General features: G+C 41.5%; 1 long non-coding RNA gene across 1 annotated transcript; it reads right to left on the bottom strand.

Moving 5' to 3' along the window:
- Positions 1 to 12,011: 12,011 nt before the first annotated feature.
- LOC144587450 (uncharacterized) lies at positions 12,012 to 14,088 on the bottom strand. The gene is made up of 2 exons (XR_013542614.1): positions 13,922 to 14,088; positions 12,012 to 12,106 (listed from the first exon to the last, which is right to left on the bottom strand). It is a non-coding gene; the product is annotated as an uncharacterized LOC144587450 (long non-coding RNA).
- Positions 14,089 to 14,334: the final 246 nt, after the last annotated feature.

Below are 14,334 nucleotides of genomic sequence, written 5' to 3'. Positions count from 1 at the left end.
TCTGATAATATCTTTGTTTTCAATCTGATTCAAGGTCAGTTCAGTTTAGGAATGCAAAACTGTTCCTTATGTGGACTTTAAATTCATCAGGGATGCTGTTTAAATTATATTTTGGTACTATGGTTCTTTTAGTACTGTTTCTCAGCTTTACTCTAATGGATATTAATAGTTTTTGATCCTTAAGTACCAAAGTCCGCTCCTGGTCTTGTTTTGGCAGAGAGAATACAACTTTTCCATCTCCCGCTAGAAATTATATTGTCTCTGATTTCTATATTTACCATCGGTTTGTCCACATGTACTGCGGTTTGTTTGGTTGCTTGAAGCATGCATTTTCAATAAGCAAATTGTTGGCTTCACAGAACTCTATGAGCTGTTCTCCTACTTCATTTCTGCCCCTAGGCCAAATTTTGCAACTACTGTACATTTGTTTTCTTTGTTCCCTACTTTTGTGTTCCAGTCACCTATGATTAGAAATATGTCTTGTTTTGATATGTGATCAGTTTTCTCTGGGACGCTTGTGTAAAATGTTCAGTTTCCTCTTCTTCAGCAATGATACTTGGAGCATAGATGTGAATGATGGTTATGCTGTAGGTTTTCCATGGAGTCCTAGTTGATATTATTCCATCAAAACTTGCATTATAGCCCCTAACTGCTTGTGCTACATCTTGCCTCAGTATTAGAGCCAATCTATTTCTTCTGATTTTGTCATTTACAGAGTAGAGCACTTCGTAGTTCTCTGATTGAAAATGATGCATTCCAGTTCACTTTCGTTCACTCACACCAAACACTGCAATGTTTATGTGTCACCACCAGTGTCAGCTTCAGCAACCACAGCTGCCAAGTAGCTAAGAAGAAGAAGGTGGATGCATTTTTATCTGGTGTCTCATCTGTGACTACTGCACCCTGGGTAATCCTGCTAGGAGTCCACACTCATAGCGGAGGCAGGCTTCCTGACAGCATTGCTCTCAGCTTCACAGACACACTCAAACCCTTGCACTACATGAAGTCTTAGAATCTTAGATCCAGCTGCAGAGCTGGAAGGGACCCTCTTGATCATCAAGTCCAACCTCTGTCAAGGAGGCATTGGTGAGGAATCGAACTCCCAACTTCTGGCCCCACAGCCAGAGACCTAAACCAGTGAGCTCTCTAGGAGGTGTGGACATAACAGAAATATAGCACAGTTAAAGCAAGAAACATCCTTTATGTTCCAGATTTAGATGGGAACGTACCATGTGCTTGTATTTTAGCAGATGAGGGCTTTGATGTACATTTCATTGGCAACCAATGCGCAGTCAGCCAAGAAGGAGCATGTCTTTGAACTAGACTCTGCAGGCTAGGAAGGAAGCATGGTGAGAAACTCTGCAAGTACAAACTGTCTTGAACTATGACACAGAGGACCTGGGCGTCACAACAGAAATGCCACGTGAGACTTCGAAATCAGAGAGCTGGACGAAGAGGCATGAAAGCAAGGGAACCAATCAGCGGCTGCTGTACGACTGGTTGACCTTTTCATGAAGCCCTCCACTTCAACACCAACATTCTCCTCCTGGTCAGCTGTAGCTGGCAGACCATCAGTGGACATGAGGCGTGGTTCCCCCCCCCCCGCCCGGTGTAGATCACTGTACGGTCATGTTGTGTTGATTCTCATATGTCAGCGTAAGCCAGGGGTGAAAGCCCTGCGTGCAGACACATGGGTACTTCTCTGGATTACAATCATGTATGATAAATTAATTGCGTGTCACGGTTACTCATGGAACCCTTGGAGGTTTCTATGGGTTGTGCAATTGACTGCTGTTGGGTTAGAAAGATCTCTGAGCAGGTCTAGTAGGGTTTTTCTTCTGTTACTCGAGCAGAGTTCAGGCACACTGCCTTTTTGGACACCACCTTCACCCCCCCACCCCCCGCCGACAATTGCCCACCAGCAGAGTCAAAACGAGCAAAGAAGCAAGCAGAAGCATTTCCAAGCTCTGCATTCGAGCACATGCACTGCTACCTTACACTGAGAAGAGGCAACCTCATCTCCCCACCCCCCGCCCCCCGCTCAAGATCAGATTACACCAGGGGTTTCAGGCCTCCTATTATTTATGAGTTCATTTGTGCTTAATGGCAGCCTTTCTTATTTACATGCTCTTTCATTCCTTGCCTATTTGCTTGAACAAATTAATAGCCTCTTAATGTCTTATATTTTCAAAGGTTATTTGGCCCATTAAACAAGTTAATGAGCGGTATTTGATGATCCTGGGCATGTGTCATTCATCCAGCCTATATGCACCTTGGGTGTGCTACGCTTCAGACACATCAGCGCTAAAGGGCATTTTTGCTGACAAGATATATTTTTTCCTCCTTTCCGTGCCAGGTGAGCTTCCCTTACCTTTGGAGAAATGAATGCCTCGCTCGTTTTTTGGCAGTCCATCATGATAGCAGCCGTCTCACATTCTGTGCTACCACAGCCAAACCACAGCCCTTTTCACAGTCTCAGTCTTTGAAGCGTTGATGTCTGCTGTAATCTAAGAGCATTGGTATGGAGCATCCCTTCCATGCAAACCATTATGTCTTCATTTAAACCATTGTTACGTAGGGTCAAGTCACTTCTGAGTTACAATGACTTCATAAAGTTTTCAAGGTATGTGAGATAGTTAAAGAGTGCTTTGCCACTGTCACATTCCTCTCCACTCCAAGTTACCATGGCTGAGTAGGGATTTAGACCCCTTTCCTGAGTCCTAGCCCAGCATTCTGGCCACTACACCAGTGGTTCCCAATCTTTGTTCCAAAGATGTTCTTGAACTAGAACTCCCAGAACCCTTCGCCACTAGCTGTGCTGGCCAGGATTTCTGGGAGTTATAGTCCAAGAACATCAGGGGACCCGATTTTGGGAACCACCGCACTACCACACATGTTGTTGTTAGTTTAGTTGTTTAGTCTTTGTGACCCCATGAACCAGAGCACGCCAGGCCCTCCTGTCTTCCACGGCCTCCCGGAGTTGGGTCAAATTCATGTTGGTAGCTTTGGTGACACTGTCCAACCATTTCATCCTCTGACGTCCCCTTCTCCTCTTGCCCACATACTGGATCTCAAGGAGAGCAATTTTATAAATGAAAAGAGGCAGCTAGAGAAAAGTTAGCAAATGATTTATAATATAATATAAAAATGCTAAATTTTAATGTGCCAATGAAGCCTTCTTTTTTAATGTTTCAACAGGAGTAATTATTTTTTTTTTTTAAAAAGGACAACCACTCTTTAAAAGGGTGTGTGACTCTTCTAAATACAGCCTGGAGGAAAGAAACCAGAGTCAATGACGCCTGCAAAGGGAGTTGCCATGCATCTCTGGGCGGACTACAGTTCACAGCCAGAGTTGCCCAGATCATCTCATGAATGTTATTTGGTTCATTAAAATTATATCCTGCTTTTCTGTCAGGAAGTGGCACTCAGGTTTGCTAAGAACAGCAATATCCAGATAAGAGCAAAGAAAATTAAAACGGAAAGATGTACCTGAAGCACCATCAAAATGGTCTGTGTTGACAGGAACAACTGTTTTCAACAGTAGCCAGACTTCAATGAGGAAATTGTGGCTGAACAGCACATCTGAATAAAATATTAGCATGAGTGGCCGAATAAGTCAACGGACAAACTGCAGGCTTGGTAAAGTGTACTTGAACAGTGTTATCAAAGACAGAAAAATGCGGAGCAGAACCATCCTTTTCATATACCAGAAGCCCAGTATCAAGGCAAATGTCTTCATGGCCACCCCACTGCCTGACTACATCCTCCACGTCTTCTGACCCACCAATGTTCGTTGCAAAAACTTAGAACAGTTAATTGCCCTTGCACCTTAACTGTCCCTTGCATCTGTTGGCCGCTTAAGAACGCACCCAGTACAAAGTTGCTCCTTTTTTCTTTGGGTATGATCTGCAACTGTTGTTACTATACTGAAACTGGCAGTCCGGTCAGTCCAACTAAATGTCCTTTAACAATCTAGGAAGTGTACAAAATCCTGCTCTCTATTTTTGCCCACATACCCGCGTCAGGATGTCATCACAAGATGGCCTTCCCTCCTGCCCACCATTTCTCCATTCAATGAATGGGCCACCTGTCGTGGGGGGGGTGGGGGGGTGGTAGAGAAAACCCAGACCATGTTGGCCACAAGAGCAAAAAAAAGGCCTAAATGTGATGGGCAAGAGAAAGGAAAACTTGAAATAGGGCCGCTGTTTGGAAGAGCAGCCCGCTCTCCAATGCAAGATTTCACTCCAGCATCACACTTGCAGGAGTAAAGCCTGAGATCTCACTGCTGCAATCAAACTGAGGAAGAGCTGGGTGGGTGAGTCACACAACTCCAAATATACAATTAGTTCATACAGTATATATCAGAATGGGACCTTTTTAGTCTCCTATTGTCATATTTTGTTGAACTATCTACACACAAAGCGTGCTTTGCAAAGATAGTATACTATTACTCTTTCACTTGAACCGTTATAAATAGAGTCCCTGGGTTTCAGTTCCACTTACTGTGCACACTGTGTTTACTTAACAGACAATCTATATTGTTTAACCACTGCACCACAAGGCTTTTTTGGAACTTTTAAAAAAAAAAAAAAATCCCAGCAAATGTAACATTCTGAAACAAAGTCTGGTGATTTTTATTTTTATTTTTTTTTTTTTGCAAACAATGATGCTACGAAGCAGAAAGGCATGTACTTTGGTTGTCAGTAGGATGCTCATTCACCATAGGTCTTGGAATCCTCACTGGGTTCAGGAGACACACTGTACATTTCACCATAAGTTTCAATGGCACAGGACAGTTCTGTAAACCTCACACAGTGCCGGTTAATAAGAAATGTGGATAGGTGAATAGGTCAGGCACACCTAGTCTTGTCACAACTGGCTGAATAGCTCGATGGTTTAGGTATCTGACTGCAGAACCACAGGTTGGGAGTTCAATTCCCTACTGGGACTCCTGGGAGTAGAGCCAGCCTGTGTGACCTTGGGCAAGCTGCATAATCCCAGGATTTGCCCCCAAAAGTAGGGAATGGGAAAATACCCCTGAGTACTCTCTGTACAGTACCTGGAAAACCTTAAAAAGGGTCTCCATATGTCAGAACTGACTTGATAGCACATGAATTCACAAACCTATGTGTAGGCTGAACATGCACTTCTTGCCTACATGCCACAACTGGATACATTTATCAATTAATTTATTTATCTGGCTCTATCTAGCTCCACAGAGCAAGGGCAGTTTCAAGCACTTTTACGGTATGTTAACAGGCTGAGTAATGCCAACTGAGTCTGCACTAGCTGTAACATTTGAAAACTATTTAACACCTACTGTCGTTGTCGTCGTCGTCGTCGTCATTATTATTATTATTATTATTATTATTATTATTATTATTATTATTATTATTATTATTATTATTATTATTATTATTATTATTATTATTATTATTATTATTATTATTTTCCCCCATCCAGTATGCAAATATTTCCTGTAAACAAAGGCAGATTGTGATAACTAGATTCTGATATCCTTCTCAGATCAAATGTACACATTAAATTAATTCTTTGAGGAGTGTCATTTCGACAATGTCTTAACAAACAGATGTTTCCTTTAAGTGGAAGGTGTGGCTTTCTTTGCCCAGAGCTACAATTTGGGTGTTTTCTAGTTGATTTCCGCCTTGCTCTGATCAGGTCAAGTTTACCTGTGCTTGTCTGATCTACAGATAACGCTATCATTCTCGTAAGACTAGTGTTCTGCCCTGTCTTAATAGCACTTGCTATTTTCAGCTGTTAGAATGTTAATTATGCTAAGATAATGTTTTGCACAGAGCCTGGAACTAACTAGCTATAAATTACAATTTGTTTTTTATGAATTCCTTTTGTTGATTTTTTTTCTTGGTCTTAATAAATGTATTGCTCATGTTTAGATATTGGTTTTGTTTTCTTCTGTTCTCACAGACCAACTTGACTATCTTTCTTTATATTTCCATTTGTTATATAACCGTAAATGTTTTCTTCCGTTTTCTAATGTATAAGTTGTGTGTCTGGTACTACTGGCATGTACCTCATAACACGGGCTAGCATCTTATAGCACTGTAACTTTAAAAAAAAAACTGCTTTTGTTACTTTCAAATGCCAAGGAAGTAAACATTTAACATTTTAAAATTGTAGTTTTTTAAAAAGGCTTTTATAGTTTTAAAACTCTAATGGTAGCAAGTGACCTTGTGCTGAGTAGCTTCGCAGATTCTGGTTTTATGTATACCTAATGCTGTAGCCTCTCCTTTTCTTGAATAAATCTTGACCTTTATTACTCATTACATCCTAGGCCACTCAGAAGCCCCAACCTAAGTCTATGCAGGTCTCCAAGCCAGGAAGGGGGATTGATATGGGACCTGAGGAGAGAACTTGTCGATGTATACTCTGGGGGCCTGACAAAAGCATCATAATGCATAGCAACATCAACGACGGGGAGTCCAGGCTACCTACAGTTAGATACTGTACTAGAAAATCCATATGATACAAGCTCCGTATGATTTTTACATGGTCTTCACCCCAAACCATTGTCAAATCACAGGTCCCATCTATGCCCACACACAAAATAAGCAGATCCCTTGTTTCACAGCACCACCATGGTGCACATAATACGGAAGAGGTCTTGTGAACAGTGTATCACTGCCCGTATGAATAAATAATCTCACTGCCCGTATGAATAAATAATCGTGCAATACAATTCCAACTATTATAGAACCCCCTTCCCAGAGATGTTTGCTTGGTGCTTAGTCTAGAGTCTTTTTAGAGCCAGCCTGTGAGATAAAGGGCTCATTTTTCCCAAGGTTTTTAAACTGGTTGTAGACTTTACAAATCTGTTTGTTTTGGTTCTTCTCTATTACAGTGCTCTTGGACTTCAGTTTTTTTCTTTAATGCTGTGCCACACTTTATTGTGTTGTTCATTTCACTGCTATTGATTTTTAATTTGTTTTTCTCCTGTCAATGGAGAAAAACCTAAAAACATCACCAAAAAAGTAAATAAACTGCTACAGTTCTGAATCCTACATTACCTAACTGCTAGATCTTAACATCCAAAGGGAGAGCTTTACTAAGTGCCATTTTGAAGAGCTTTTAAAATAAAACAGATTAATTGTTCCTGTCCTAAGTGTCAAGAAAATCTTTTTAATGAGCCGCAACTGAATAGGCAGTTGTGTGGAAATAACACATTAAATGGAAACTTGATATGCCCATTGGCAGAATCTAAGTTTTTATATCTGGTATTAGAAATGTACTTTTAAAAAAAATACTGGGACAAAATTTGAGCACCTTCAAATCCAAAATGCAACCTAAGTTTTCTTAAGTTTTCAATTCAGCTCTAAATGTAAAAGCTCTTACATTTCAATACAGCTCCAAATTAGCACTAGGAATTTCTAATGCTAATTGATCCTAATCCAGATCAAGATAGGAACCTCACATCTTCCTGGACTTCCTAGGTAAAAAAACACATGTTGGTTAATTCTTTGAATTCTGTTTAACACAAGTATGCTTCCCAGATGAGGGATTTTGTATGTGGTCTATTTATGTCATCATTTCAGTGTGCACTCAGCTGAATATTCCCATGTCTTTTTTCTGTGTTTTTTTCTTTCTTTCTGCCAAAACAAACCAATAAACGTCTCTCATACATTCACAAACCGGCTGTTTCTTTTCTGTGTTTCCATGAGGAAATCTAAGGAAAAGGGGGGGGGCTCATTGTTTTGGAGGGACGTCATGACTGAGTTCTTCAACCTGAATCCTTCAAGACTTTAATTTAATCATACATATTTTTCACCTTAGCCTTTAAAGATAACTCTCTTAAAGAGGAAAAGACCTGAATTGTGGTCCAGTGCCTTTTGATTGACAGTGTGAAGAACCCCTCCATCTGGAAGCCCCCAAGAGGCAAACAACACAATGAATTCATTAAAGCCAAGAAATTACTGATCCATAAGAGGGGGGGAGCCCCAAACCACAATTGGGGAATCCTTCTTTTAAGATAAACCAACAAAGTATTTTCAAGTGGTATGGGATTCTTCATCACACTAGGTCAGGATGGGCAGCATGTAGCCTTCCTGGGTGGTTTGTTGTTGTAGTTGTAGTTGTAGTTGTAGTTGTTGTTGTTGGCAGCCTCTGCCCTGCCTCCCATCACTGCTGCCAAATTTGCTGTAAGCCCCACACACTTTGTTTACATGGCAAAAGTGGAGGTGTTGACATTACCACAGCAGCGGCTGCAAATAAAGCAGCAGTTCATTTGATGGTGCTGGAATGCAGTGCTGGTGGGTATCCCCCTAGAAAGTGGTCACCCTGGGAGTAGGTGGGATAAAAAGAATTGGTTGGGTGGAAGTGGACCAGCAACGTTCACAAATAAGAATTCAGTCTTATTTAAGCAAAGCTGTGCCTTCTGTCCTAGAGCTTCTGTTTGGTTATTTGTCCTCTCTTCCACTTTAAGAGAGACTCTACAAGGCCATAGTATGCTCAAAGGCAAGGATGCATCATACGGTAGTTGCCATAGCAAAAGCTTTGTGCTATTATGGGACTTTATTATGCCAGAGGATTACAAGAAATGATGTCAGCCGCAGGCCTGCCTAGACCCCCTTCATCATCAGTGTGTGGTTGGGGAAGCTGTGTGTTTAGTCCAGCCAAAAGCATCCCTTTTTCTGGTTTGCTAAAAGAGGCACTTACATGGCACATTTAATTCAATTATCAGTTGTGTTGGACGTTTGTTAAAGTAAGCAAGATTTTTTTAAAAAAGTGATTGACCTAGGTTGGAATTTTTGTATGCATTTACTATAGCAATACACTAGAATTAGCATTCATTAAGTCAGCAATATGAGCAACGAAAGTTGTTGCTCTTGAAGTTAACAAGTGGAATACCACAAGACTCATTCCTGGGCCCTGTGCTCTTCAAAATGTTTATTAATGGCCTGGATGAGAGGGCGCAGGGAATACTTATCAGATTTGCAGTAGACACAAACTTGGATGGGATAGCTAAAACCCCGGAAGACAGAAACACAATTCAAAAAGATCTTCATAGGCTTAAGCACTGAGCTGAAAACAACAACATTTAACAGGATAAATGCAAAGGTCTACACCTGGGGGGGGGGGGGACAAATGCACAGTCACAAGATGGGGATACTTGTCTCAGTAATACTACAAGCAAGTAGGATCTTGGAATTGTTGTAGATCACATGCTAAACATGAGCCAACAGTGTGATATGGCTGCAAAAAGGACAAATGCTATTGTAGGTTGCATTAACAAAATTATAGTTTCCAAATCCTGTGAAGTACTAGTTCTGGCCTGTTCAGCACTGGATCGGTTTTATCATGAGTACTGTGCCCAGTTCTGGACACCACAGCCTAAGAAGGATTGAGACAAATCGGAACAAGTTCAGAGGAGGGCAACAAGGATGATCAGGGAATTGAAAAACAAGCCCTAGGATGAAAGACTGACAGGACTGGACATATTCAGCCATGAGAGAAGACTCAGGGGAGATATGAGAGCACTTTTCAAATACTTGACAGGTAGTCATACAGAGGAGGGGCAGGATCTGTTCTCAGTCATCCTGGGGTATAGGACATGTAATAATGGGCTCAAATTAGAGAAAGGCAAATTTTGACTGAAGAGAAACATCCTGTTAGAGCAGACAATGGAATCAGTTACCTCAGGAGGTGCTGAGCACTCCAACACTGGAACATTGAAGACAAAATTAGATAACCACCTGTCAGATATACTTTGATTTGGATTCTTGCACTGAGCAGGGGGTTGGACTCAATGGCCTTAGAGGCCCCTTCCAACCCCATTATTCTAATATTTTATGACTACCAAAGCTGTTGCTGCTTACAAATAAGTGAAACTGAACAACTGCCTGATTTTCTTGAACACTTCTAGACCAGTTATTATTGTAAGCATGAAGTACAAGAGGAAGTGAATCACATCACACACTCTACTGTGACCTCCTTGGAAGAAAAGTGTAGTATAAATGTAAATATTAAGATTATGCCGGGCATTGCAGTCATGAATAACATCCATCTTATCTGCCCAGATTCCACTAAAGTAACAAAGTGGTTAATGCATATTCAGAATACTGTGTTTGTTTTGGGAGTCATCTTTGAAGGCTAAAGTGAAAAGTGTGTATGATTAGATTAAGGTCTTCAAGGATTCAGGCTGAAGTACTCAGACAGTAATGAAAGTCCCTCCAAAACCTTTTTTTGGATTTCCTCATGGAAACAGAAAAGGAACACAGCCAGTGTGTGAATATAATGCAGAATTAAGGTTGCATTTGAGTGATACTGAAGCACCACAACAGAAAAATGCCAGCCCTCTAGGACCATGGCTGGCCATTAAAATTAACATAAATGTTTAAAAGGCCCCCTTTTCAACATAAGCACAGTATAAAGTGGATTTTTTTAAAGCCTGTGAACAATTAGCATATTGCCAGTCTGCAAGAACATTCAGATCTTTGCTGGTTTGCTTTTATATTAATGGAAGGAGACTGCCTTTCGACAGGACTGTACATGTGAAATCTGAAGTTCTGAATAAATCTTGGCAAGCAACGGGCAAGTGAACACAAAAGCTAAGGAAGGTAGCTTCAAGCATCTTTCGATAATAATATTTGGTTTTTCTTTCGTTTTCCCTCTTTCCCCCAGATGTGGGGCAGTTTAATTAATCAGAATTTAATAAATTCTGTGAGTAGCTAGGATAAAAGGCTCTGCTGAGATGTAAATTTTAGAAGTTAGGAACCACCCAAAATCACCTGTTTGGCTTTCTTTCAAAGCACATTATTGTTCTTGTTGCTGTTCTGTGTCATCAAGTCGCCTCTTGACGTTTGAAGATACTATGAGTTATCGATTTCTAAAATGTCCTGTCCTCAACAGACCTGCTCAACTCTTGCAAACTCAAGCCTGTGGCTTCCTTGAGAGAGTCAAACCACCTCATATTTGGTCTTCCTCTTTTCCTGCTGCCTTCTACCTTTCCCAGCATCATTGTCTTTTCCGGAGAATCCTGCCTTCTCAGGATGTGCCCAAAATGGGACAACGTCCCTTTCATCATTTTTGCCTCCAAAGATACTTTGGGCTCAATTTGCTCCAGGACCCCACTTGTTTTGTCATTCTGGCGCATGGTAAATGTTTTGTGCAGTAGCATTACATGGGTAAATGACCAGCCAGGGGCAGAATTGGAGAGGGACTCCATTTTGATTCGACAGAAGGTCAGTGGGGTACAGTGTTTGGACGAATAGGTACATGCGATCAAAAGGGTTTCCAGTCCAGTTATGTGTGGAAACCTGTTCTACAAACAAAAACAACCATCTGCCTGAACACTGTGGCTTACTATGCTGGCCAGGCTCCAGTTTGGTTTTCCTCCATGTGCAACAGTGCCTTCCATGTATGGTTCTCCTTTCCTTGCCATTTGCACAAAGGAGCATTCGCAACCTGATTCTGCAAGTGGAAATCTTGAATGCGGTGATCTCCACCTCACACCACTGTGATCCATAGCAGATACGCCTACCGAGCATCTATCTGCTGTATTTCCTAACAGGATGCTGCCCACCGTATCTGATACTTTGTAAGGCTTTGAATAGTCTTATATATATACAGCACAGTTCTATGCATATTTTTTTTAATTCAAAAGGTACAGGGAGCTTTATCTTCCTTGCTCTACCCTTCCGTAGGGCAAAGAGCAAAATCAAAACATTTGTGGAGCACAGATTTGACTGGAAAAACAGATAGGAAGGGAAAGGCTAAGCAGTTGTGTTGTTCTCCACTCCTGGATTTTCCCCTTTTTGTTGTTGGTCTTTTTCCCCCTCTTTTTTCTTCTTACTGACAAACTTTTTTTTTAAAAAAAAATCTTCCCTGGGTCTCCCTGTTTGAGCAAATATCCTCTGCTGATCCATTCAGAAAAATGAGCTGGGTCCAATAACAACATCCTTAAAAAAAACCTGGAGGGATCTTTCAAAATGGTGTTCTCTGATGGGTGTTTCTTTCTCTTTTCCTTTCTTCTTCTCTTTTTCTATTTAGTGGTAGATTGCTGCTAAAATTGATGTCTGTGAGAGGAGGGAAGGAAGGAAGCATTTCACCAGGAGTCCATGCAGGGCGGTAACTGCGGAATAAACAGATAAACTGGCGAGAAAGTTATTTGCAATAGCCTTAAGGCCACTGGCTTCTCAGGATGTTTCACGCAGTCGCCTTGGGAAAAGCTGACCAAGCTGTTGAGTGAGCTTGCCTCATGTGTTTCTCTGCCCTGACAAAGAGCTTGCCTGTCCTCTGAAACTCCTCTGCAACCAAGAGAGTGTTAGGAAACAGAGAAAAGATAAACAGCGGGTGGTCAGGGCTCTGTCTGCACTAGATCTCCCACACGAAAGAAATCCAGATACTACAAACAGTGAAAGAGGATTGAAATCATGGACACTGGACTATATTTATGAGTTTTGAAGCGCTTCTTCTACTTCTTACAGCCAGAAATTCAGAATGCTAACTCCATGGAATCATGGGCACAAATCTAACCCAATGGAAAATGAATTTTAAAAAGAATCATGGAGACAAATCTGAAGTGTCGACCCACAAGCCAGTTTCACATCCCTTTACCTTTCCAGGGCACTTCATTATATGCCTGAAAGTGAGGGGAAATAGATCACAATTTGGATCACCTGTGGAGCAGTCTGGTGTGATCTGTTTCCTAGTGATCCTACAGGAGATGCCTGATCCTGATCCATGCCCAAGGGGGATCTTTTTGGACCAGCTGTAGAGCTTTTGCTTTCTGAGGGCTTGGCTGGAGCAATTCCCCAGCAGGCAGAAAGGTCATTTTGAGGGTGATTGCTCCCATTACTGAGACTCTTTACAGCTGTCTGCTCACACCTTAACTGCTGTGGAGAAAAGGAGTAACAAAGGAAGATTTTTGAGAGAGAGAGAGAGAGAGAGAACATTGAACTGGGCCATACAGTATTCACAGATTTCAATGTATATCCATGGGTTTGACTAAAGGCCAAGGCTTCTTAGCATACCATGACTGCAGTCTTGTTGCGCAGTTATGCAAATGGCATAACCTTTGGAAGCAAATTACTGGAAATTAAGAAATCTCTGTAGAGTTTATTGATCGCACACTCAGTCATGTAACTCAGTATACAACGGGTATGGTCTACAGAGATTTCTTAATACAACAATTTGCTTCCAAAGGATTACTGTATGTTGTTTGCATAACTGTGCCACAGGATTTTAGCCTATACGTATTAACAAATTGGTTTTATCTACAGTCTTGTGTGTAACTATGACCAAAAGGTTATTTACCGTGCCATAACTCTAAGCTCAGAACAACTTCCTGAAAACATCTCCATCTATGCTTCAAATACAGAAGCCTACTATTGGTATTAACTCACACACAAGCTAATTGTTCCATCTGTGAACAGTTTTTTAAATGCAATCAATACTTTGGCTGTTCACTACAGGTGTTAATAAAGCCATTATTGCTTTGAAAGTTCATTACCAGTGATACTGTTGCCCTCTTTTCCCTCCATGTCACTTGGTCACCATCCCTTAGCGTCTAACTCTGAGGCCTACCTGTTGCCCTCTATGCGTCTGAGGCAGTGTCACACTGAAATAAATCTTTTAGCCTTTAGGTTGTCACAATAATTCTGTTTCTATTTCTGTTTCAATAGTTCTGTTTCCGTTTTTGTTATCTCTGCTGAAACAGGCTAACATGTACCACCTCTTTGAAAAGGCCATGTCATCAGCATCTCTTGAGCCGAGGTGTTCCTCAGCTAGACTGTCTTTTTGCTTTAAGAATATGATGGGAACGTTCTGGCAGGAAACTCAAATTGCAGCATCTGAACAGATTTATTCGCAGCACAACCCGACATTAGAACAGGAAGGTGGTAAAGTAAGTGGCTGGGAAGACCGAGCTGCACTTCTTGGTCCATACCTTTTCCATTTCAAGGATTCTGGCATCTCTTTTCGTGTGCCTTCTCTGCCAATCACTGCCCTCCATCCATTGCTCGCTTCCAGGGATTTGGTGGTGGCGGTGCTGATGCTGCAGACGGCTTTGCTGCTATCCAGTCGATTTATTTCAAACCTTTTCTTTCCTCCATTCTGCCCGAATACAAGGTAAAGCTGAAGATCATCCACAACTGATCGAAAAACAAGAATGCCGACAACAGGAGTAACAAGAACGTCGGCAGCGTTGTGCCTGGCCCTGGTTGTCAGCTCCACACTCATAGTGTGGAATGGTTGTGTGATGCACCATTTGCACAGATCACGTGTCTATTCTGGTGAACAGACAAATCTGAGACTGACCCCTACCACCCTGCCACTGACAGCCACCTTCCTGTAAGGTAA

Source organism: Pogona vitticeps, chromosome 1, assembly GCF_051106095.1.
Source record: "Pogona vitticeps strain Pit_001003342236 chromosome 1, PviZW2.1, whole genome shotgun sequence".
Taxonomy (NCBI): Eukaryota; Metazoa; Chordata; class Lepidosauria; order Squamata; family Agamidae; genus Pogona; species Pogona vitticeps.
This window is presented reverse-complemented; position numbering and strand designations above follow the sequence as displayed.